The sequence below is a fragment of the Chlorocebus sabaeus genome, chromosome 4 (genome assembly GCF_047675955.1).
Source record: "Chlorocebus sabaeus isolate Y175 chromosome 4, mChlSab1.0.hap1, whole genome shotgun sequence".
Lineage (NCBI taxonomy): Eukaryota > Metazoa > Chordata > Mammalia > Primates > Cercopithecidae > Chlorocebus > Chlorocebus sabaeus.
In genome coordinates, this window is record NC_132907.1 from 21,082,212 (window position 1) to 21,108,933 (window position 26,722).

Sequence of the window (26,722 nt, forward strand, 5' to 3'; positions counted from 1 at the left end):
GAGATATCTGTAGGGAAGACAAATTCAAAAAAATAGAAAGTAGAATGGTTGTTCCCAGGGGCTCGGGTGAGGGGAAAATGGAAAGTCGTTTAACAGGTATGAAAAAATTCTGGAGATTGGTTGGACAACAAACTGAATATACTTACCCTACTGAAGTGTACACTTAAAAATTGTTAAGATGGTAAGTTTTATATTATGTGCATTTTACCACATTAAAGCAACTTTTATTTTGAGACAGGGTCTCATTCTGTCACCCAGGCTGAAGTACAAGTGGCATGATCACAGCTCACTGCAGCCTTGACCTCCCAGGCTCATGCGATCCTCCCACGTCAGCCTCTCAAGTAGCTGGGACCACAGGCACATGTCACCATGCCTGGCTAATTTATTATCATTATTATTATTTGTAGAAACAAGATCTCACTATGTTGCCCAGGCTGGTCTCAAACTTTCAGGCATAAGCAGGCCTCCTGCCTTGGCCTCCCAAAATAATGGGATTACAGGCATGAGCCACTGCACCTAGCTAAAACAACATTTTAATATACTATATTACATTATTCAGCAGTGGACAACATCTACACATGTACTTATAATAACGTAGCACTCATTATTTTTAGACAAAAATTTGCAATATAAATAATATTTGCAAGATAGTGGAAGTTTAGGGTGGGGGAAGAGAGGAGTAGTGGAAGAGAACCAAATTTTCTATGTCAGGAAGTCAATAACAGATAATGTCTAAAATTGGAAAATCAATATGGGGAAACATAAACACATCATTCAGAAATAGAGGATAAACACCTGTGCTAGTCTTAGTGTGATTGGCCTCAGCTCTATGGTTTATTCTTTTCCTGCTCTCTTCTAATAAGGGTGTTATCTGTTGTCTGCATGCTATATTCTCCAAGTTTCCATGTCTGTTGGAGATAGCTAGTTTGACTAACGGGAAACACTGTCAGGAAACTGAATGTGAAGAGGAAAAGACAGAACATTTTCCTCCTTCCTTCTATGCCTCAGGTGACATCTTAAGTGATGTCTATGTTTCTTCCATGGCTCCAGCTCCTGACAGACAAGCTTCCATGGTCCTAGGTTCTGCAGGATTAACCTAGCTACTGGGCTTACCAGCACCTCTTCTCTTTTTCTCTCCAGCCTAATCTATCTAATGTTGCTAGTCTCTGAGTTGCTCACCAACCCCTATTTGGCTTCTCAGCTTTTCCACGACTAATGCCTGCATAAAAGCTTATTGCAAGAGTTTTGTTTCTGCCTAGTATTTAGCTGAGAAGTTATCATTCCTGCCCCAAGTACAAGAAAAACATATGAACTACAGAATCCGAATATTTCTTAATCTCATTAGACAGCTGATGTAAAAAGCAACCAAATAGACTGAAAGCCAAGGAAAAGATAGGAGCCTCCAAGGTGATACAAGCACTGGCTTAATTGTGGCAGAGTACTGGGGGAAGAGATACTGAACATCATAGAAGTGGGTAAGACGAATTCAGTTAAAAATTTTAAGTTGCTAGGCCTCGTTTGGGCTAGTAGGACATCATAGAGCCCCTGGGAGTTTCAGACATGAAGGAAGTTTATGCCCAATTGCAGTTCTTCTCCACATACCTCCAATGAAGGTGTGTGGAGAAGAACTACAAGTGGACATGAGAAATATTTGGGGCAGGGCAGGAGAAGAGGGCCTCCATCAGTAAAGTGAAAGAGGCACAAAACCCATCTGCCTTCTCCTCTTCTGTGGAACAAAGGCCTTAAATCACTCGAGGAAAGGTAGCAAACCCTGTCACCCACAGTAGAAGTTGATAAGCAAAGGATATGCATCCAAGAATTAAAAATAACCTTTAAAACACAAAAGCAAAAACCTAAGTATGACTAACAAGCAATAGTGGAGATAAACTGAAATATTATAAAATGCTCAACTGAGCCCCCCCAAAAAAAATAAGAGGAAAAAAAGGAACAAAGAACAGATCTGGCAAATAAAAAACAGGTATCAAAATAGTAGTTTTAAATTCAACCATATCAATAATCACATTAAATGTAAATGGTCTGAACTTTCTAATTAAAACAGATTATCAGAGTAGACTCTGATTACAGAAGTGGATTACAGATAAAAGGACAAAATAAGATATACTCTGCAAAAATTCATTGTAAAAAAAACTGGAATGGATAACATCAGACAAAGTATAGTTCGGAACAAGGAATATTACCAAGAATCGGAGGTAAATTTCATAATGATAAAGGGGTAAACTTATCAAAAAGATATAACAGTCCTAAATGTGTGTGTACCCTGTAACAGAGATTCAAAATATCCAAGGAAAAGGCTGATAGAACTGAAAGGAAAGTAAACAAATCCACAAATACAATTGGGAGCTTCAACAGTTTTTTTCATTAATTAATAAAACGAGTACACACAAAAAAATCAGTACAGACATAGAAGACTTTAAAAATACAACCAACTGGACCCAATTGATAAATGTATAGAATATACCATTCAAAAAAAGAATAAACACCCTTTTCAAGTGCATTCACAATAGTCACCAAAATAGACCATTTTCTGGGTCATAAGGAAAGGTAATCAGATTGAAATCATATAGAGTATGTTCTGTTACAAGATAATTGAATTAGAAATCAATAACAGGAAGATATAAGGAAAATTCCCAAACATTTAGAAATTAAACAATATACCTCTTAATAATGCATGGGTCAAAGAAAACATCAGAAAGAAAATTATAAAATACTTCAAATGGAATGGTAATGGTAACATCAAAATGTGTGGGATAAAACTAAAGCAGAGCTTAGAGCATAATGTATAGCCTTAAGTACTCATATTAGAGAAGATCTAAACAAGCAAAAATTATAAAATTTCCAGGAGAAAACATGGAAGAAAATCTTTACACTCTAGATGTAGCAAAAATTCCTAGGTGGGAAAGAAGAAGCATGAACCATTTAAACAATTAACAAATTAGACTTCATCAAAATTTTAAAATTCTGCTTTAATTTAATTTTATTTAATTCTAAGTTCCAGGATACATATACAAGATGTGCAGGTTTGCTACACAGGTAAACGTGTGCCACGGTGGTTTACTGCACCTATCAACCCATCACCTAAATATTAAGCCCTGTATTCACTAGCTATTTATCCTGATGCTCTCCCTCCCCTCGCTCCCCTGACAGAACCCAGTGTGTGTTGTTCCCCTCGCTGTGTCCATGTGTTCTCATTGCTCAGCTCCCACTTATAGGTGAGAACATGAGGTGTCTGGTTTTCTGTTCCTGCGTTAGTTTGCTGAGGATAATGGCTTCCAGCTCCATTCACATCCATGCAAAGGACATGATCTCATTCCTTTGTATGGCTGCATAGTATTCCATGGTGTATATGTCCCACATTTCCTTCATCCAGTCTGTCATTGATGGCCATTTGGGTTGATTCCATGTCTTTGCTATTGTGAATAATGCTGCAATGAACATACACATGCATGTATCTTTATAATATAATTATTTATATTCATTTGGGTAGATAACCAGTAATGGGATGGCTGGGTCAAATGGTATTTCTAGTTGTAGGTCTTTGAGGAATCGTCACATTGTCTTCCACAATGGTTGAACTAATTTACATTCCCACCAACAGTGTAAAAGTGTTCCTGTTTCTCTACAGTCTTGCCAACATCTGTTGTTTCTTGACTTTTTAATAACTGCCATTCTGAATAGTGTGAGATGGTATTTCATTGTAGTTTTGATTTGAATTTCTCTAATGATCAGTGCTGTTGAGGTTTTTTTTTCGTATGTTTGTTGGCTGCATAAATATCTTCTTTTGAGAAGTGTCTTTTCATATTCTTTTCCCACTTTCTGATAGGATTGTTTTTTCTCATAAATTTGTTTGAGTTCCTTATAGGTTCTGGATATTAGACGTTTGTCAAATGGATAGATTGCAAAAATTTTCTCCCATTCTGTGGGTTGTCTGTTCACTCTGATGATAGTTTCTTTTGCTGTGCAGAAGCTCTTTAGTTTAATTAGATCCCATTTGTCAATTTTCACTTTTGTTGCAATTGCTTTTGATGTTTTTGTCATGAAATCTTTGCCCATGCCTATGTCTTGAATGGTACTGCCTAGCTTTCCTCCTAGGGTTTTTATAGTTTTGGGTTTTACATTTAAGTCTTTCATCTATCTTGAGTTAATTTTTGTATAAGGTGTAAGGAAGGGGTCCAGTTTCAATTTTCTACATATGGATAACCAGTTTTCCCAGGACCATTTATTGAATAGGGAATCCTTTTCCCATTGCTTGTTTTTGTCAGGTTTGTCAAAGATCAGATGATGTATATATGTGCTCTTATTTCTAAGATCTCTATTCTGTTCCATTGGTCTATTTGTCTGACCCCACAGAAATACAAATAACCACCAGAGAATACTATAAATACTTCCATACAAATAAACTGGAAAATCTGAAGAAATGGAGAAATTGCTGGACAAATGTACCTTCCCAAGAGTGAACTAGGAAGAAATCGAATCCCCGAATAAACCAATAACAAGTTCTGAAACTGTGGCAGTAGTTAATAGCCTGTGAACCAGAACAAGCCCAGTACCAGATGGATTCACAGCCAAATTCTACCTGAGGTACAGAGGAGCTGCTACCATTCCTTCTGAAACTATTCCATATAATTGAAAAGGAGGGACTTCTCCCTAACTCTTTTTAAGGCCAGCATCATCCTGATACCAAAACCTGGTGGAGATACAATAAAAAAAAGGAAACTTAAGGCCAATATTCCTGAGGAACACTGATGCAAAAATCTTTAATAAAATACTGGGCAAACCAAATCCAGCAGCACATCAAAAAGCTTATGCATCACAATCAAGTCGACTTCATCTCTAGGATGCAAGGCTGGTTCAACATACACCGATCAATAAACATAATTTATCACCTAAACAGAACCAATGATAAAAAGCAACCTTAGATGCTCCAGAAAAGAGGCTGAGAAAATTTAAGTACTGAGGAAAAGATGCATCTCTGAGATGACAGCAGAGGATGGTGGTCAGCCTGGAGGACTGAAAGGCCAAGAAAGATGAACAGACCTTAAAGAGAAGGAATATCACCAGCTTCTTCCCTGACACAGCTTCCAAAAAACCAGCCAAAGGGGTGGCAGTCGGCCTCACTCTGGGTGAGATAATCAAAGGTGTGAATAGCTTAGATTCAGTCCTTTGTTTCCAGGCCACCCAGGCAGCCAGGAAAATGCTATCCCAGGAAAAGAACCCCCCTCTGAAATTGATCATTGAAGCAGGCCTCGTTCCCAGGATGGTGGAGTTCCTGAAGTCATCACTTTACCCCTGCTTGCGGTTTGAGGCCGCCTGGGCCCTGACCAACATTGCTTCAGGGACTTCCGAGCAGATTTGAGCCATGGTAGAAGGGGGACCCATCCGGCCCTTGATCAAGCTCCTGTATTACCCCAGTGTGGCTGTGTGTGAACAGGCAAAGTGGGCTCTTGATGGTATACCCTGTGACAGCCCAGAGTTCAGAGATAACATCATCTCAAGCAATGCCATCCCACATCTGCCGGCCCTGATTTCACCCACCCTACCAATCACATTTCTGCAGAACATCACTTGGACCTTGTCGAACCTGTGCCAAAAGAAGACCCCATACCCTTGCGAAACTGCAGTGAAGCAGATGCTGCTGGCCCTTTCACTCCCGCAGCACCACCACGGCAAGGTTCTCTCAAGCCTGCTGGGTGCTGTCCTACCTCACCAATGGCTACAAAGAACACATCAGCCAAGTGGTTGACACGGGGGTCCTGCCCAGGCTTGTAGCACTCATGACCAACTCAGACCTCAATGTCTTGACCCCTTCTCTCCGTAATGTGGGGAATATTATCACAGGCACAGATGAGCAGAAACAGATGGCCATTGATGTGGGCATGCTGAACATGCTGCCCCAGCTCCTGCAGCACAACAGGCCCTCCATCCAGAAGGAGGCGACCTAGGCCTTGAGCAACATGGTGGCAGGGCCCTCTCACCACACCCAGCAGCTGCTTGCTACAACATCTTGCCTCCCTTGGTGGTTCTGCTAAAAAAAAAAAAAGTGGAGAATTTAAAGTCCAGAAAGACACTGTCTGGGCGGTGGCTAACTTTGCAATGTGGGTCACCATGGTTTAGCTGATCCTCCACTCTGGGGTCCTGGAGCCACTGGTGAATCTGCTCATTACCCCAGATGTTAAAATTGTTCTCATCATCCTCGATGTCATCTCTTGCATCCTCCAGGTGGCAGAGAAATGGTCTGAGAAGGAAATCCTATGTTTTCTGATAGAATAACTCAGTGGGATCAATAGAATTGAGGCTTTACAACTGCATGAGAACTGTCAGATTGGCCAGTCTGCTTTGAACATCATTGAGAAGCACTTTGGTGAGGAAGAAGATGAGAGCCTAACTTTACTGAGCCAAGTCCTAAACCAAGATTGTGAATTTATAGATTATGAATGCTTAGCAAAAAATAGCCAAGTTCCATAACTCCTAAACCAACAACCCACTGGGGAAACCCACTCCCAATATTTCAACATAGGTTCTTTCTATTTTCCATAAGTGTCAGCAGGCTGAGAAATAAAGAGAGACAGTTCAAGGAGAGGAACTTTACAGCTGGGCTGCTGGGGGTGACATCACATATCAGTAGGACCGTGATGCCCACCTGAGCCTCAAACCAGCAGTTTTTTATTAAGGGTTTCAAAAGGGGAGGGGTTGTAAAACAGGGAGTAGGTACAAAGATCACATGCTTCAAAGGGCAAAAAGCAGAACAAAGATCACATGCTTCTGAGGGAACAGGATAAAGGGCAAAAGCAGAACTACTGATAAGGGTCTATGTTCAGCGGTGCACATATTGTCTTGATAAACATCTTAAACAACAGAAAACAGGGTTCGAGAGCAGAGAACCGGTCTGACCACAAATTTACCAGGGCAGAGTTTTTCCCCACCCTAATAAGCCTGAGGGTACTGCAGGAGACCAGGGCATATCTCAGTCCTTATCTCAACCGCATAAGACAGACACTCCCAGAGAGGCCATTTATAGACCTCCCCCAAGGAATGAATTCCTTTCCCAGGGTATTAATATCACTATTCCTTGCTAGGAAAAGAATTTAGCGATATCTCTCCTACTTGCACATCCGTTTATAGGCTCTCGGCAAGAAGAAAAATATGGCTCTTTTTGCCTGACCCTGCAGGCAGTCAGACCTTATCGTTGTCTTCCCTTGTTCCCTAAAACTTGCTGTTATTCTGTTCTTTTTCAAGGTGCACTGATTTCATATTGTTCAAACACACATGTTTTACAATCAATTTGTACAGTTAACACAATTATCACAGTGGTCCTGAGGTGACGTACATCCTCAGTTTATGAAGATAACAGGATTAAGAGATTAAAGTAAGGATAGGCATAAGAAATCATAAAGGTATTATTTGGGAACTGATAAATGTCCATATTAAAGTGAAATCTTCAAAACTTATGTTCCTCTGCCGCGGCTCCAGCAGGTCCCTCCGTTCGGGGTCCCTGACTTCCCACAACAACAACCCAGTGCTAAAGGATAACTTCTTTAAGCAGCAGCAGTCCTATATCTTAGTGTACCCCAAATGTAAAGCTTTCAAAACTTAACATTAAAAAAATGTTCAAAACTTTCAAAAAAAAAATTATCTCAATAGATGCAGAAAAAGCCTTCAATAAAAATTCAACATCCTTCATGCTAAAAACTCTCCATAAACTAGGTATTGATGGAACATATTTCAAAATAATAAGAGCCATATATAACAGACCCACAGCCAAATCATACTGAATAGACAAAAGCTGGAAGCATTGTCTTTGAAAACTGGCACAAGACAAGGATGCCCTCTCTCACCACTCCTATTCAACATAGTATTGGAAGTCCTGGCCAGGGCAATCAGGCAAGAGAAAGAAATAAACTGTATTCAAATAGGAAGAGAGGAGGTCAAATTGTTTCTGTCTGCAGATGACATGATTGTAGATCTAGAAATCCCCATCATCTTAGCCCAAAAGCTCTTTAAGCTGATAAGCAACTTCAGCAAAGTCTCAGGATACAAAATCAATGTGCCAAATTAACAAACATTCCTATACACCAACAACAGACAAGCAGAGAGCCAAGTCATGTGTGAACTCCCATTCACAATTGCTACAAAGAGAAGAAAATACCTAGGAATACAGCTCACAAAGGATGTGGAGGACCTCTTCAAGGAGTACCACAAACCACTGTTCAAGAAAATAAGAGAGGACACAAACAAATGGAAAAACATTCCATGCTCATGGATTGGAAGAATGAAATGGCCATATTGCCCAAAGTAATTTATAGATTCAATACTATTCCCATCAAACTACCATTTACATTCTTCACAGAAATAGAAAAAAAAAAACTACTTAAAATCCATATGGAACAAAAAAGAGCCTATATAGCCAAGACCATCCTAAGCAAAAAGAACAAAGCTGGAGGCATCACACTACCCGACTTCAAAATTCTGCTTTTCTAAAGACGCCATGAAGAAAACAAAGTGGTAAACCATGGACTGGAAGAAAAAATTCACAATATATACATCTAAAAGAGCATTTGTTTCCAGAATATATAAAGAACTCTTAAACTCAATTACAAGAAGACAACTCAAGTCAAAATTCGGCAAAATGTTTGAAAAGATTCTTCACAACAGAAGATATACAAATGGCCAATAAGCACATGAAAATATGCTTAACATCACTAGTCATCAGATAAATGCAAATTAGAACTTCATTGAGATTTACTATACTCCCACAAAACAGTTAAAAGTAAACATATTGACATTACCAAACATTGGAGAATATGTGGAACAACTAAAATTCCATTCATTGCTGGTGGAAACGCAAAACTGTACAATCACTTTGGAAAACAGTGTAACAATCTCTTATAAGATTAAACCTACTCTTATCATAAGACCTAGAATTTCACTCCTAGGTATTTACTCAATTCTTTGTCCACGCAAAGAATTGTACAAGAATGTTCATAGAAGCTCCATTCATAATAACTGAAAACTGGAAACAATCCAAATGTCTATCAAATGAGAATGGATAAACAAGCTGATCTAGTCCTGCACCAGTGCCATCAGGTCTTAATAACTACACTTTATATTACTGTTAATACCTTGTCTGGCCAGTCTGCAATACTTTCTACTTTTTCAGAATTTTTTTGGTGAATTCCTGCATTCCAAAGTAACTTTTGAATAATTGTTTAAATCTCCTAAAACTCTTATACGTATTAATTTAAAGAGAATACATCTTATACAAGACTGAATTTATCTATACAGAGATAAGGCATCATCTCCATTTATTAAGGCATACTGCAGGAAATAGAATTGCTTTTACTGGCTATCTGCTAATCTATACCACAACATCACTCCCAATATACCACCCAAGGCACTTTAATTTTTCTACTGACAGAGTTTTATGCCAGAATTTGGGGCTTTGGTGATTACAAGGTTTGCTGTATTCATACCATCACTCATAGCATGTACTCAGTGCTAGTTCTTCACAGTCACGCTCAGAATTAGAAAGCAGGTGTTTGTTACCTTGAATGAATTCAGTTCACCTCAATTTGAGAATCATATATTGTACACCTACGATGTGTCAGCCAAGGTGCTAATTTCTATGAGGAGTCAAAGATGAAGAAGTCACAGCTCTGTTCTCATGAATTTTTTCATTCTATGGCAATGGCAACCATATAAAGCAACAGTTTCATGGAAGGCAGAATGTCCTGAGGGGCACAGAGAGTCTGTGTGGGCACAGAAGGAAGAGTTCCTATTTAGGTAAGAAAAAGAGCAACACGAGAAAGACAAAACTTTAACATTCTGTATCAAAATGTTGATTTAACTTCTGTATCTTCTTTCTAACAAACCCTGAGGCCTAGAAATTTGCTGAATTTGGTGCTTTGTGACTGAGGCTAATTTGCTTCACCGCTCTTCAACCCCAAGGTTTAGAGCATCCTGAGCTTGTAATTTAGGTATTTCTCATATTACCTGCTTAGGTGGTAATTCTTATTTAGCTAATAATAGAACTTGACAAAGAAATTTAAAAGACATTAATGCAGGAATGAATGGTGGGGCAACTCTCCATTCAACATTTTATTGTTAATTATAAATTTGCTGCATAATTTCAGTTCCTAAAGAAGCTTAAATTGGCCAGGTGTGGTGGGTCATGCCTGTAATCCTAGCACTTAGGGAAGCCAAGGCAGGCAGATCACCTGAGGTCAGGAGTTCAAGACCAGACTGGCCAACATGGCGAAACCCCACCTCTACTAAAAATATGAAAATTAGCCAGGTGTGGTGGCGGGTACCTGTAATCCCAGCTACTCAGGAGGTTGAGGCAGGAGAATTGCTTGAACCCAGGAGGCGGAGGTTGCCGTGAGCCAAGATAGCGCCACTGTACTCCAGCCTGGGCGACAGAGCAAGATTCCATCTCAAAAACAAAAACAAAAACAAAAACAAAAAAAGCTTACTTTTTTTTCTAATTATAAGAGACAAGTGGTGTGACCAGAAGCAGCTGCTCCAGAGAGAGTTTTTGCCAACAGTCATTTCCAAATACACACACACAAAGGCATTCAGCGTTGTTCCTTTCCACTTCAACCTTGATATGGGTAGGTTTGTAATTTTTTCACATACAATGTAAAGAAAAATCAGTTAATATCTCAAGATTTATTGTGTCTATTCTCTCAATCTTATGAATAGCTGTGCAGAATAACCAAGCTAAAGTCACTTTTTAAAATATGAAGATGGAGGGAGAGAGGGAAGAGAAAAGATGGGTGAAAGGAAATAAGGAAAGGATAGAAAAGATGAATGGAAAAAGGCACAGACAAAACGTGCAGACAGCAGACTACTGGAAGAGTACAAAATTAGGAGAAAAATACAACTCTAGGCTCTGTTTCTTCATTCTAAGGATGCATGCTGGCCTAACAGTGAAGTGTAAGCTAACAAGTTACAGCAAGAGAATTAACAGCATGAATTTTGGAGTTAAGATTGTTCCAGGATCATTCCTGACTTCCAGTCTCCTACTAATTAAAATTAGTAAGGCCTTGGACAAATTATTTCCTCTGCCTTAGAGTCCCTGTTTGTAAAATGGACTTCACAAAAATGCCCTCCATCTAAGGTTGACATCAGAGAGAAGAAAATAATAACTATAATGTGGTACCATGTCACACCCATCAGATAAGCACAAATGTTAAAAAATTTAATAACAAGTGTTGCTAGGGAAGTCAAGAAATATAGTTCTCATACAATGTTAATAGCAATATAAAGTGAAAAGTAATTTTAAAATCAAACAAGTTAGAAATGCACACACTGATTCAGCTATTCTTCTCCTAGGTAAACATTTCCCCAAGAAAAACTCCTGCATGTGTAAACAGAGAGACACAGAATGTTTACGGCTCTATTATTTATAATTGTCGACAATAGAAAAATTCAAATGCCCTCCAACAGAAATATGGGTAAATCATAGACTATTCATATAGTAACAAAAAGGGATGATTTTGAGTTACACGTGTCAGTATAGATGACTCTCTAATACATTAAGTTGTTTTTTAATCAAGTTTCAGATTTCAGAGTATCAAGGCAGAATCACAGTGAAACTAGAAGAAGGCTGGACTTCAACCCAAGAACCTGAACTTGAAGCTAGATACAATAGCTAAAGTATTATTGGTTGTGCATAAGATAAATTTCTTTATATTAGAATGAGGCATTTAAAAACCGAAATGCATGAAAATTCATATGTGATGTAGGGGGAGGGTAAGTGAGCCTCAAAGTGGTGGAATGTGGATCTATTCTTTTTGCCTGCCAAGCATCCCTATCCTTTTATTTGTTAATCAAACCTTTTGTTTCTGTCTATCACAATCACCTTAAACCTCCATTCCTGATCAGTTGTTGGGCATGGAATTCAATCTCTATTTACTGGGAATTTAAATCTTGGGTACAATCACAAAAATATGAAAAGTGATGCCAGTATCCCCAAAGAACCCAAGACTGACCTGGTGGCAGATTGATTACATTGGATCCCCTCTGTCATGAAAGGGGTAGCAATTTAAAATCACTATAATTGGTACTTACTCTGGATCTTCTGGATCTAGGTTTGCTGTCCCTGCCTGCTATGCTTCTGCCAGCAAAACTATCCCTGGTCTTATTGAATGGCTCATTCACCATCATGGTTGCCCATAAAATCCTGTTTCTGGTCATGGGCTCCATTTACAAATGGGGAGAGGCAGTGGGACTCAATATCTCATATAAAGTGTTACTGGTGGTTAACTTCACATTATTGAACATAAATTGTGGAACACAAATGTGAGTTGTGCAGAGCTAGATGGAGCTGGATTTGAAAATGTGGTAACTGGTGAAACTTGACCTGTCTACCTCTGGAAAGAGACAAGTGTACTTTCAGATGTATGAAGAGATAATTGCATGATGTAAGGAAGGCAGTTTTTTTCTTTTCTTTCCTTCCTTTTTCAGGAACTGAGCATGTGAAGTAAGGTGTGCTTTGATGTCAGGTAGCCAAATACTATGGACTATAGTAGGAATGCATTGGGATTTGGAGCTGTCTAACTTTTTGTATCTCCTTCCTGATGAGTCTTAGTGGTAGGCACACGACCTAGGGCGTTTGACCCAGGAGAAAGTCATCAGATATAGCAACTAAAATTTTAGATGTATAGCAAGGGATACAAAGAAATAGGGCAGGGATAAAATTTTTATAGTATCAGTCACAATAACATGCTCCAATATCCAGGGCCAGCAAAAGTTGGAAAGAAACACTAATCTAATTCTGTTGTAGATTCTGTTGTGAGGCCTCCAAATAATCTTGCCTAGAATTGAAATATGTTACCTCCCAAAAGTAGGTACCTAAGGTTTACATCAGAGAGAGAAAAAATAAGAACTATGATGTGGTGCCATATCACATCCATTAGATAAGCAGAAATGTTAAAACCAGACTACATCTGGTTTAAAAAAAAAAAAAAAAAAAAAAAGCACTTAATTGAAGAACAGTAATTCAGCACCATAGAACCCATTTTCCCTGTAAGTTAAATCACACTTTTTATACTGCAAAGAAAGTACCTGACTAATAATATAAGCTGAGCCCAGAATTTAAGCTCTAAGCCATAGAAGTCTCTCACATTCCTCCTGGAATAATTTTTGGCTGCAACCTAGCTCCTCTGAATCCCACTTCCCTCAGTTCTGGCTCTAAATAAGCAGTTAGGCAATCTTTACATAGTTCCATATTTTTTATGTATGGAATCTACTGCATGGAACATTCTTATGGAAACTGTTCACAGCCACGCTTTATGGCTTCTTTAGCACCATAGCTTCTGGAAGAGTCAATAAGGAAAGAGTGCTGGTACAAGGATGGAACTAAATGCCCACCATTTATCTTATTAGGAAAAAAAATACTGTTTCCCCATGCCTAGCCTGTCCCCTAGGTTCAAATTTGCCTGTAACTCGGGGTTAGGGTGTAAGGTGTCTACTGTGTTCGATACTATGTAATAAGAGGCAACAATTTATTTATTTATTTATTTATTTATTTTTTTTTTTTTTTTTTTTTTTTTTTTTTTTTTTTTGAGACGGAGTCTTGCTCTGTCGCCCAGGCTGGAGTGCAGTGGCCGGATCTCAGCTCACTGCAAGCTCCGCCTCCCGGGTTTACGCCATTCTCCTGCCTCAGCCTCCCGAGTAGCTGGGACTACAGGCGCCCACCATCTCGCCCGGCTAGTTTTTTTGTATTTTTTTAGTAGAGACGGGGTTTCACCGTGTTAGCCAGGATGGTCTCGATCTCCTGACCTCGTGATCCGCCCGTCTCGGCCTCCCAAAGTGCTGGGATTACAGGCTTGAGCCACCGCGCCCGGCCAAGAGGCAACAATTTAACATTTAGACTCAGCTATTTGGGTCTTTTTTTGTTCGGCTAGTTGTTGTTTTTTTTTAATAATTTCAACTTTTATTTTAGATGTAGGGGGTACATGTGCAGGTGTGTAACATGCATGTATTACGTGATGCTGAGGTTTGGGGTACAAATGATCCCATCACCCAGCTAGTGAGCCTAGTACCCAACAGTTGGTTTTACAACCCATTCTCTCCTCTCTTTCCCCCGACTCTGGTAGTCCCTAGTGTCTATTGCTCCCATCTTTGTCCATGAGTACCCAGTGTTTAGTTCCCACTTATAAGTGAGAACATGTGGTACTTGGTTTTCTGTTCCTGCATCAATTCACTTAGGATAATGGACTCAAACTGGATTCGTGTTACTGCAAAGGGCATGATTTTTTTTATGACAATAGTATTCCATGGTGTATATGTATCACGTTTTCTTATTCAGTACACCACTGATGGGCACCTAGATTGATTCCATGTCTTTTCTATTATGAGTAGTGCTGCGATGAACATACAAGTGTATGTGTCATTTTGGTAGAATAATTTATTTTCCTTTGGGTATATACGCAGTAATAGGATTGCTTGATTGAATGGTAGTTCTGTTTTTAAAGTTCTTTAAGAAATCTCCAAACTACTTTCTACAGAGGCTGAACTAATTTACATTCCTATCAACAGTATATAAGCATTCTCTTCTCTGCAGTCTGGCCAATATCTGTTGTTTTTTTGACTTATTAATAGCCCTTCTGACTGGTGTGAGATGTTTTCTCACTGCGGTTTTAATTTGCATTTCTCTGATGATTAGTGATGTTGAGCATTTTTTCATATGTTTGTTGGCTGCCTATATTAGACTCAGTCATTTTTATTCTATGCTTCCAAACAGCTGCATTGTTATGGCATCATCAAATGTATCCCACGTCAGAATAGCCTAACCAAACCCACAAGTCAAAATACTTCTCTGTCTTTATGGCTACAGTGGCTGCATGAATGCTGTGGGCCACATTTCTGTGAGAAGTAGCTCCTTGGATCTGCTCTCTGCATTGAAGTGGGTCCCCTGACCAGGAATGCCTTGAATTTTCCTCCAGAGAGAGCTGTGTCCATGACACTGGCCTTTCTCTTTCCCTCACTGGGCTGGTGCCTGCAGGTAGAAATAGCCCTTGCTATATAGTCATCCACAATAGGGAAGTCACTGCAGCCACCTGTTGACAGCTAAGGGTGTGATGGAATGAGAATCTGGTGCCTCATGCTTCTAACTCCTTACTCCCACACAGGTGAAAAGACCTTGAAGATGGGTCTGAACTCAGGATGGGGGTGACCGTGTTAGGGGAGTGTCTCATTGGACACTTCCTCTTTCCTAATTCTCCCACTTCCTCCTCCTACTCCCACAGCCCTCTTCCTTTAACTCTTTTCTTCTCTAGTATCCCTGTTCCACAAGCTTCTCCCCTGGGGTTTACCACAATTCCCCATAAGAAATAGTCTTACCTCAACCACCATCATTTCCCTCCAAGACTTGCAGCTTCCACATCCCCAGGTGGTTTTCAATGCCAGAGAGTTTCTATTGCATCCATTTACCACTGGTCTGCAGAGGGCAAGGGTGAGCTCTGTTAGTTCTCAACTGAGGGGCCTCCACTGAAAGAAGGAAACTTCTCCTCTGGGCTCAAGCTCATTCTCTCTTAAAGGATGGAAACTACTGAACATATTTCATCATCATAGGATTAATTTTCACCCTCAATTCCACCCAATAAACTGATAGCATAACTTTGATCTTATTTCACAGTAACAAATATCATAGCATTGTTATAATGATAATATTTGATCCTTCTTGTCCTGGATTACATAACAAAGCATTCTATATTAATTGTCAATAAATTGTGCCATGCTCAAATTCTAATCACTTGATTTCCTCCCTGACTATGGGAGGTAGGAGCCAAGTATAATTTGTCCCCCAAATATGTTACAGCAGTCTGGCCATAAATTTTTTTTTTCTTGAGATGGAGTCTTGCTTTGTCACACAGACTGAAGCACAGCGGCATGATCTCGGCTCACTGCAACCTCCATGTCCCAGGTTCAAGCGATTCCCCTGCCTCAGCCTCTCAAGTAGCTGGGATTACAGGCAGCACCCACCACTATGCCTGGCTAATTTCTGTATTTTTAGTAGAGATGGGTTTTCACCATGTTGGCAAGACTGGTCTTGAACTCCTGATCTCAAGTGATCCGCCCACCTCAGCATCCCAAAGTGCTGGAATTACAGGCATGAGCCACCGTGTCTGGCCATGAATTTTTGTTGAAACACTATACATGTCAAATTTGGCAAAGTAGTAAAAGATGCTACTGGAAAACGTCCATGTCCATGCTCAACATGCACAAGTTTTATCATGGGTTATCATTTAATAAATTGCTTAAATGGGTTGCCATCTCATCTCCAGTATTTTCACATTTTCCAGAGGGATTTGGTGTTCTCTGCCCTTTAAATATATATATACATACATATGTGTGTGTGTGTGTGTGTGTGTGTGTGTATGTATATAACTTCTGGGATATATGTGCAGAATGTGGTTACATACGTATACATGTGTGCTATGGTGGTTTGCTGCACCCATCAATCCATCATCTACATTAGGTATTTCTCCTAATGCTATCCCTCTCCTAGCCCCCATCCCCCAAAAGGCCTCAGTTTGTGATATTCCCCTCCCTGGGACCATATGTTCTCATTGTTCAACTCCCATTTATGAGTGAGAACATGCAGTGTTTGGTTTTCTGTTCCTGTGTTTGCTGAGAATGATGGGTTCCAGCTTCATCCATGTCGCTGCAAAGGACATGAACTTATTGTTTTCTATGGCTGCATAGTATTCCATGGTGTATATGTGCCACATTTTCTTTATCCAGTCTATCAGTGATGGGCATTTGGGTTGGTTCCAAGTCTTTGCTATTGTGAATAGTGCCTCAATAAACATACATGTGCATGTGTCTTTATAGTAGAATGATTTATAATCCTTTGTGTATATACCCAGAGATGGGATTGCTATGTCAAATGGTATTTCTGGTTCTAGATCCTTGAGGAATCGCCACACTGTCTCCCACAATAGTTGAACTAATTTATACTCCCACCAACAGTGTAAAAGCCTTCCTATTTCTCCACATCCTCTACAGCATCCGTTGTTTCCTGACTTTTTAATGATCGCCATTCTAACTGGCATGAGATGGTATCTTATTGTGGTTTTGATTTGCATTTCCCCACTTACCAGCGAAGATGAGCTTTTTTTCTTTTCTTTTTTTTTTTTGAGACGGAGTCTCGCTCTGTAGCCCAGGCTGGAGTGCAGTGGCGTGATCTCAGTTCACTGCAAGCTCCACCTCCCGGGTTTAGGCCATTCTCCTGTCTCAGCCTCCAGAGTAGCTGGGACTACAAAGGCCCGCCACCTCGCCCGGCTAGTTTTTTGTGTTTTTTAGTAGAGACGGGGTTTCACCGTTTTAGCCAGGCTGGTCTTGATCTCCTGACCTCGTGATCCGCCCGTCTCGGCCTCCCAAAGTGCTGGGATTACAGGCTTGAGCCACCGCGCCCGGCCTGAGTTTTTTTTCATGTTTCTTGGCCATAAATATGTCTTCTTTTGAGAAGGTCTGTTCATATCCTTTGCCCACTTTTTGATGGGGTTTTTTTGTAAATTTGTTTAAGTTCCTTGTGGACTCTGGATATTAGCCCTTTGTCAGATGAATAAATTACAAAAAATTTTCCCATTTTGTAGGTTGCCTGTTCACTCTGATGATAGTCTATTTTTCTGAGCAGAAACTCTTTAGTTTAATTAGATCCCATTTGTCAATTTTGACTTTTGTTGTCATTGCTTTTGGTGTCTCAAAACTAAAATGGTTAAAAAATAAAATATTTGCCCACGCCTATGTCCTGAATGGTATTGCCTAGGTTTTCTTCTAAGGTTTTTACGGTTTTAAATCTTACGTTTAAGTCTTTAATCCCTCTTCAGTTAATTTTTGTATAAGGTGTAAGGAAGGCATCCAGTTTCAGTTTTCTGCATATGGCTAGCCAGTTTTCCCAACATCATTTATTAAATAAGGAATCCTTTTCCCGTTGCTTGTTTGTGTCAGGTTTGTCAAAGACCAGATGGTTGTAGATGTGTGGTGTTATTTCTGAGGCCTCTGTTCTGTTCCATTGGTCTATATATCTGTTTTGGTACCAGTACCATACTGTTTTGGTTACTGTAGCCTTATAGTACAGTTTGAAGTCAGGTAGCATGAGGCCTCCAGCTTTGTTCTTTTTGTTTAGAATTGTCTTGGCTATATGGACTCTTTTTTGGTTCCACATGAAATTTAAAGTAGTTTTTTCTAATTCTGTAAGAAACTCAATGGTAGCTTGATGGGGATAGCATTAAATCTATAAATTACTTTAGGCAATATGGTCATTTTCACAATACTGATTCTTCCTATCCACGAGCATGGAATGTTTTTCCATTTGTTTCTGTCCTCTCTTATTTCCTTGGGCAGTGGTTTGTAGTTCTCCTTGAAGAGATCCTCCACATCCCTTGTAAGTTGTATTCCTAGGTGTTTTACTGTCTTTGTAGCAATTGTGAATGAGAGTTCACTCATGATTTGGCTCTCTGCTTGTCTGTTGTTGGTGTATAGGAATGCTTGTGATTTTTTGCACATTGATTTTGTATTCTGAGACTTTGCTGAAGTTGCTTATCAGCTTAAGGAGATTTTGGGCTGAGACAATGGGGTTTTCTAAATATACAATCCTGTCATCTGCAAACAGAGAAAATTTGACTTCCTCTCTTCCTGTTTGAATACCCTTTATTTATTTCTCTTGCCTGACTGCTCTGGCCAGAACTTCCAGTACTATGTTGGATAGGAGTGGTGAGAGAGGGCATCCCTGTCTTGTGCCAGTTTTCAAAGGGAATGCTTCTACCTTTGCCCATTCAGTATGATATTAGCTGTGGGGTTTGTCATAAATAGCTCTTATTATTTTGAGATACATTCCACCAATATCTAGTTTATTGAGAGTTTTTAGCATGAAGGGGTGTTGAATTTTAATGAAGGCCTTTTCTGCATCTATTGAGATAATCATGTGATTTTTGAGATGGGTTCTGTTTATGTGATGGATTAAGCTTATTGATTTGTGTATGTAGAACCAGCCTTGCATCCCAGGGATGAAGCAGACTTGATTGTGGTGTATGAGCTTTTTGATGTGCTGCTGGATGCACTTTGCCAGTATTTTACTGAGGATTTTCACATTGATATTCATCAGGGATATTGGCCTAACATTTTCTTTTTTTGTTGTGTCTCTGCCAGGTTTTTGTATCAGGATGATGCTGGCCTCATAGAAAGAGTTAGGGAGGAGTCCCTTTTTTTCTATTGTTTGGAATAGTTTCAGAAGAAGTGGTACCAGCTCCTCTTTGTACGTCTGGTAGAATTTGGCTGTGAATCTGTCTGGTCCTGGGCTTTTTTTGGTTGGTAGGCTATTAATTACTGCCTCAATTTCAGAACTTGTTATTGGTCAATTCAGGGAATCGACTTTTTCCTAGTATAGTCTTGGGAAGGTATATGTCCAGGAATTTATTCACTTCTTCTAGGTTTTCTAGTTTACTTGTGTAGAGGTGTTTACAGTATTCTCTGATGGTAGATTGTATTTCTGTGGGGTCAGTGGTGATATCCCCTTTATCATTTTTTATTGTGTCCATTTCTTTTTTTCTTTATTAGTCTAACTAGCGGTCTATTTTGTTAGTCTTTTCAAAAAAATCCAGCTCCTGGATTAATTGATTTTTTGAAGGCTTTTTCGTGTCTCTATTTCCTTCAGTTCTGCTCTGATCTTAGTTATTTCTTGTCTTCTGCTAGCTTTTGAATTTGTTTGCTCTTGCTTCCCTAGTTCTTTTAATTGTGATATTAGGGTGTTGATTTTAGATCTTTCCTGCTTTTTCTTGTGAGCATTTAGTGCTATAAATTTCCCTCTAAACACTGCTTTAGCTGTGTCCCAGAGATTCTGGTATGTTGTGTCTTTGTCTCATTGGTTTCAAATATGATATCCTTCTTAATGTTCTATTTTTCACTTACCAAGTAGATCTATTAATTTGTATCATGAATCCAACAATTCCAGAGTTATAATCTTTCTCCTCACAGAATGATTGGCAGCCCTGAATGATCAAGGAATTATGGCAGCAGCTGCTGACAATACCATCATTATATTTTTCAAAGAAACCTATTTATGAACAATAGTATTGTCTTGGTCAAGAGATACTGTAGTCAAGACATATCAAAAGAAAAGAGTGGATTCAGTGAATCATTTTGGTGACATAGGCTGTTACTGTAAAGGTTTTCCATACTACTGGCAAGACTCCCCCAAAGCCTGGCTGTCTTATGAGTGTTTAGTGTTTTGCATATAAAAAATTACCAGCTTAATGGTGTTACAGTATTTCAAAATTTTTAAAGTTTCCAAAATGGACATTTTGAACTGAAACCTCACCACCTTTTATTCTAATAGAGAAATGTAAATCTGAGGATGCTAATGAAAAGGAAATCTGTTCAAATCTCAGTCCTAAACAAACAGGTGCAACTGAGATCTTTCTAAGGCTTATGTTTGGGCATCACAGACTAGCAGGAGAAACACATAGTCTCTTTATAGTCTATTTTGACTGTTTCAAAATAGAATAAACCTATAACTCATACATACAAAAAGGCTGAAACAAAACACTTTTACCTGTCCCCCCACATACCACTTAGGTTGGAGACTGTATTAGATTACTTACTAGTAGATCATGAGAGTAGACTAACCCTGCTAGTTGTTTCCAGACTTTCCAACTTCAATTAATCTGAAAATGTGTTTTGTTGGATAATAGATCTTTTTCAAAGTAAACTTTATTTTTTAGAACAGTTTTAGTTTTACAGAAAAATAGGAAAGATAGCATGAGGAGTTCCCATACATCTGGGTACCCAGTTTCTGCCGCGGTGGCTCACGCCTGTAATCCCAGCACTTTGGGAGGCTGAGGCGGGCAGATCACCCGAGGTCAGGAGTTCCAGACCAGCCTGGCCAACATGGTGAAACCCCATCTCTACTAAAAATACAAAAATTAGCCCAGCATGGTGGCAGCAAAATTCTCAGCAAAAATCCTGTAAGCTAAAAGAGATTAGGGTCCTATATTCAGCCTCCTCAAACAAAACAATTATCAACCAAGAATTTTGTATACAGCAAAACTAAGCTTCATAAATGAAGGAAATATACAGTCTTTTTAGACAAACAAATGCTGAGAGAATTCACCACTACCAAGCCATCACTATAAGAACTGTTAAAATGAGTTTTAAACCTTGAAACAAATGCTGAAAACACATCAGAACAGAACCTCTTTAAAGCATAAATCTCATAGGACCCATAAAACAAAAATGCAATTGAAAAAACAAAAACCAAGGTATACAGGCAACAAATAGCACAATGAATGCAATGGTACCTCACATCTCAATACTAATGTTGAATGTAAATGGCCTAAATGCTCCACTTAAAAGATGTGGAATTGCAGAATGGATAAGAACTCACCAAACAACTGTCTGCTGTATTCAAGAGACTCACCTAACACATAAGGACTCACATAAACTTAAGGTAAAGGGGTGGAAAAAGACATTCCATGCAAATGGACACCAAAGCAAGCAGAAGTAGCTATTCTTATATCAGACAAAACAAACTTTAAAGCAACACCAGTTAAAACAGACAAAGAGGGATAGACAGCAAAACAATATTAGTGAGAGACTTCAATATTCCACTGACAGCACTAGACAGGTTATCAAGACAGAGAGTCAACAAAGAAACAATGGATTTAAACTATACCCTGGGACAAATGGACTTAACAGATATTTACAGAACATTCTACCCAACAACCACAGAATATACATTCTCTTCAACAGTGCATGGAACTTTCTCCAAGATAGACTATATGATAGGCCACAAAACAAGCCTCAATAGATTTAAGAAAATTGAAATTATATCAAGCATTCTTTCAGACCAAAGTGGAATAAAACTGGAAATCGACTCCAAAAGGAACCTTCAAAACCATGCAAATACATGGAAATTAAATAACCTGCTCCTGAATGATCATTGGGTCAAAAATGAAATCAAGATAGAGATCAAAAAATTCTTCAAACTGAACAAAAATAGTGACACAACCTATAAAAACCTCTGAGATACAGCAAAGGTGATGCTAAAAGGAAAGTTCATAGCCCTAAATACCTACATCAAAAAGTCTGAAAGAGCACAAACAGACAATCTAAGGTTACACCTCAAGAAACTAGAGAAACAAGAACAAACCAACCCCAAACCCAGCAGAATAAAGGAAATAACCAAGATCAGAACAGAACTAGATGAAATTGAAACAACAAAAAAATACCAAAGAGAAATGAAATTAAAAGCTGGTTCTTCGAAAAGATAAATAAAATTGATAGGCCATTAGCAAGACTAACCAACAAAAGAAGAGGGAAAATCCAAATAAACTCAGTTTGAAGCAAAACAGGAGATATTACAACTGACACCACAGAAATACAAAAGATCCCTTCAAGGCTACTATAAACAACTTTATGCACATAAACTAGAAAACCTAGGGGAGATGGATAAATTCCTGGAAAGATACAACCCTTCTAGCTTAAATCAGGAAGAATTAGATACCCTGAACAGACAAGTAACAAGCAGTGAGACTAAGGTAATTCAAAAATTACCAACCAAAAAAAAAAGTCCAGGACCAGATGGATTCACAGCAGAATTCTAACAGACATTCAAAGAAGAATTGGTACCAATCCCACTGACACTATTCCACAAGATAGATAAAGAGGGAATCCTCCCTATATCATTCTATGAAGCCAATATCACCCTAATACCAAAACAAGGAAAGGACATAACCGAAAAAGAAAACTACAATATCCCTGATTAACATAGATGCTAAAATCCTTAACAAACTACTAGCTAACCAAATCCAACAACATATCAAAAAGATAATCTATCATGATCAAGTGGGTTTCATACCAGGGATGCAGGGATGGTTTAACATCTGCAAGTCAATAAATGTGGTACACCACATAAACAGAATGAAAAACATAAATCACACGATTATCTCAATAGATGAAGAAAAAGCATTTGACAAAATCCAACATCGCCTCATGATTAAAACCCTCAGCAAAATTGGCATACAAGGGACATGACTCAATGTAATCAAAGTCATCTATGACACACCCACAGCCAACATAATACTGAATGAGGAAAGGTTGAAAGCATTTTCTCTGAGAACTGGAACAAGACAAAGATGCCCACTCTCACCACTCCTCTTCAACATAGTACTGGAAGTCCTAGCCAGAACAATCATACAAGACAAAGAAATTAAAGGAATCCAAATCAGTAAAGAGGAAATCAAAGTGTCGCTATTTGCTGATGATATGATCATTTACCTAGAAAATCCTAAAGACTCTTCCAGAAAGCTCTTAGATCTGATAAAAGAATTTAGCAAAGTTTCTGGACACAAAACCAATGTACACAAATCAGTAGTTCTTCTCTACACCAAAAGCAACCAAGCTGAGAATCAAATCAAGAACACAATCCATTTTACAATAGCTGCAAAAAGAATAAAACACTTAGGAATATACCTAACCAAGGAGGGGAAAGACCTCTACAAGGAAAACTACAAAATACTGCTGAAAGAAATCATAGATGACACAAACAAATGGAAACACATCCCATGCTCATGGATGGGTAGAATGAATATTGTGAAAATGACCATACTGCCAAAAGCAATCTACAAATTCAGTGCAATTCCCATCAAAATACCACCATCATTCTTCACAGAATTAGAAAAAACAATTTTAAAATTAATATGGAACCCAAAAAGAGCCCACATAGCCAAAGCAAGACTAAGCAAAAAGACTAAACCTGGAGACATCACATTACCTAATTTCAAACTATACTGTAAGGCCAAGGTCACCAAAACAGCATGGGACTATATAAAAATAGGCACAAAGACCAATGGAACAGAATGGAGAACCCAGAAATAAACCCAAATACTTATAGCCAACTGATCTTCAACAAAGCAAACAAAAACATAAAGTGGGGAAAGGACACCCTATTCAACAAATGGTGCTGGGATAATTGGCTAGCCACATGTAGGAGAATTGAAACTGGAACCTCATCTCTCACCTTATACAAAAATCAACTCAAGATGGATCAAGGGCTTAAATCTAAGACCTAAAACTGTAAAAATTCTGGAAGATAACATTGGAAAAATCCTTCTAGACATTGGCTTAGGCTTAGGTGAGGATTTTATGACCAAGAACCCAAAAGTACATGCAATAAAAACAAAGATACATAGCTGGTACTTAATTAAACTAAAGAGCTTTTGCACAGCAAAAGGAACAGTCAGCAGAGTAAACAGACAACCCACAGAGTGGGAGAAAATCTTTACAATCTATGCACCTGGCAAGGGACCAATATCCGGAATCTATAATGAACTCAAACAAACTAGCAAAAAAAAAAAAAAAAAAAAAACCTAAACAATTCCATCAAAAAGTGGCCTAACAACATGAAGAGACAGTTCTTGAAAGAAGATATACAAATGGCCAGCAAACATCTGCAAAAATGCTTAACATCACTAATGATCAGGGGAATGCAAATCAAAACCACAATGCGATACCACCTTACTCCTGCAAGAATGACCATAATCAAAAAATCAAAAGTAGATGTTGGCATAGATGTGGTGAAAAGGGAAAATTTTTATACTGCTTGTGGGAATGTAAACTAGTACAACTGCCATGGAAAACAGTGTGGAGATTGCTTAAAGAACTAAAAGTGCCGGGCGCGGTGGCTCAAGCCTGTAATCCCAGCACTTTGGGAGGCCGAGATGGGCGGATCACGAGGTCAGGAGATCGAGACCATCCTGGCTAACACGGTGAAACCCCGTCTCTACTAAAAAAATACAAAAAACTAGCCGGGCGAGGTGGCGGGCGCCTGTAGTCCCAGCTACTCTGGAGGCTGAGGCAGGAGAATGGCGTAAACCCAGGAGGCGGAGCTTGCAGTGAGCAGGGATCACGCCACTGCACTCCAGCCTGGGCGACAGAGTGAGACTCCGTCTCAAAAAAAAAAAAAAAAAAAAAGAACTAAAAGTAGAACTACCATTTGATCCAGCAAGCACACTACTGGGTATATACCCAGAAAAAAAGAAGTCATTATATGAAAAAGACACTTGCACATGCATGTTTATAGCAGCACAATTCACAACTGCAAAAACATGGAACCAACCCAAATGCCCATCAATCAAGTGGATAAACAGTAAGATATATATATATATATAAAATATATATTTGATGGAATACTATTCAGCCATAAAAAGGAATGAATTAATGGCATTCACAGCAACCTGGATGAGATTGGAGACTATTATTCTAAGTGAAGTAAACCAAACCAAACATCATATGTTCTCACTCATAAGTGGGACTGAGCTATAAGGATGCAAAGGCATAAGAATGACACAATGGACTTTGGGGACTCAGGAGGAAAGGGTGGGAAGGGGGTGAGGGATAAAAGACTACAAATAGGGTACAGCATATACTGCCTGGGCGATGGGTGCAACAAAATCTCACACATCACCACTACAGAACTTACTCATGTAACCAAACACCACCTGTTCCCCCAATAACCTATGGAGATTAAAAAAAAATTTTAAGGCCGGGCGCGATGGCTCACGCCTGTAATCCCAGCACTTTGGGAAGCTGAGATGGGTGGATCATGAGGTCAGGATATGGAGACCATCCTGGCTAACATGGTGAAACCCCATTTCTACTGAAAATACAAAAAATTAGCCGGGTGTGGTGGCGGGTGCCTGTAGTCCCAGCTACACAGGAGGCTGAGGCAGGAGAATGGCGTGGACCAGGGAGGCAGAGCTTGCAGTGAGCCGAGACTGCGCCACTGCACTCCAGCCTGGGCGACAGAGCGAGACTCCATCTCAAAAAAAAAAAAAAAAAAAAAAATTATTTTAAAAAAATCACCACTTTAATATAAAGAATTTTTAACAAAAGTGACTGTCTCCAGGAGACTAAATATAAGACAAGTAGAGAAAGTGTTACAATTATGGGTCCTTTACCTGAGCTCTGTATTCAAAATCTGCCTTTGCTACTTATTGGTCATTTGCCACCAGGCAAGTTTCTAAATTTCACTTGGACCTGGTTTCCCAACTGTAAAATAGGAATAACAACAATAATACTCTTCTCACAGGGTAGTTGGAACCAACCAGTAAACAATGACTATCAATGCTCAGCCCCCTTGTTTCAACCAGGACAACTCCTGAGCTCCCAGTGGGATTGGCAGATTCCTCTATTGCAATTGCATCTTATTTCAACTTCTTCTTCCGCCCAATCCTGCTTCCCTCATTCCCTTATAAATATTGTTCCCAAGAGCTCATCCTCATAAACCCCTGCATGCAAATCTCCATCTTGGGAAGTGTGACCTAAGGCAGCTAGCATTCCCATCATAACTACTATTATTATTGTTGCTGTTTGTTCCAAGGTCCCAGATGAATGCAAGATTCATGGCTGTGTATGCACTGCAACAATATACATCCCTCAGTTCTTCAATTGAAGGACCACCCCGCAGACAGACTTACACTCCCCAAATTGATGAGCCACTTGAATTGGTCAACCCAATCTAAAGTGTTTTGATCTTCTTAGCACAGCTAGTGATGATGGAAGATGATGGGCAAAGATGAGCCAAGAGGACAGAAAGCAGACTTTCAAATGATGAAAGTTCCCCAATGCAGCCTAGGCTAAATCAATAGAATAGAACCAAAAGTGAAATTTGGCTGGGCATGGTGGCTTATGCCTGTAA

The 26,722-nt window shown here is 39.2% G+C and overlaps 1 pseudogene; it reads left to right on the plus strand.

The window, feature by feature from the left end:
- Window positions 1-44: 44 nt before the first annotated feature.
- LOC103225158 (importin subunit alpha-8-like) lies at window positions 45-6,499 on the plus strand (annotated as a pseudogene).
- Window positions 6,500-26,722: the final 20,223 nt, after the last annotated feature.